The sequence below is a fragment of the Polyodon spathula genome, chromosome 25 (assembly GCF_017654505.1).
Source record: "Polyodon spathula isolate WHYD16114869_AA chromosome 25, ASM1765450v1, whole genome shotgun sequence".
NCBI lineage: Eukaryota > Metazoa > Chordata > Actinopteri > Acipenseriformes > Polyodontidae > Polyodon > Polyodon spathula.
Genome location: NC_054558.1, coordinates 14,120,128 through 14,120,649, shown reverse-complemented (window position 1 = coordinate 14,120,649; position 522 = coordinate 14,120,128).

Sequence of the window (522 nt, the reverse complement as noted above, 5' to 3'; positions counted from 1 at the left end):
TTTAAAAGAGACCCTCTAAACGATTTACAAAATGACTGCAAAACAGGATGAACAGACTTGCAATGTCATTGTGTGTGTGTGTGTGTGTGTGTGTGTGTGTGTGTGTGTGTGTGTGTGTGTGTGTGTGTGTGTGTGTGTGTGTTGTGTGTGTTTGTTGTGTGTATGTAGGTACTACTATCAATGTGGGGACAAAATTTGAGAAAATGTCCCCACAAATATAGTAACTCCTGAAAAAAACGACTTTTTTAAAGACTAAATATGCCTATAAAAAACCCAAAACAAAACAGAAAAAAAATGGTAAAAGTGCAAAAACATTTCGTTTTTTTTTTTTTTTTGTCGACTTTCAACCTGTGTGTAGTTTTGTCTGACTGGAGTTAGAAATAGTTAATAAACATATAGTGACAGTCAATTAAAAGTCCCCACAAGTAACGTGTGTGTGTGTGTGTGTGTGTGTGTGTGTGTGTGTGTGTGTGTGTGTGTGTGTGTGTGTGTGTGTGTGTGTGTTTTCATAACTGGAAACAC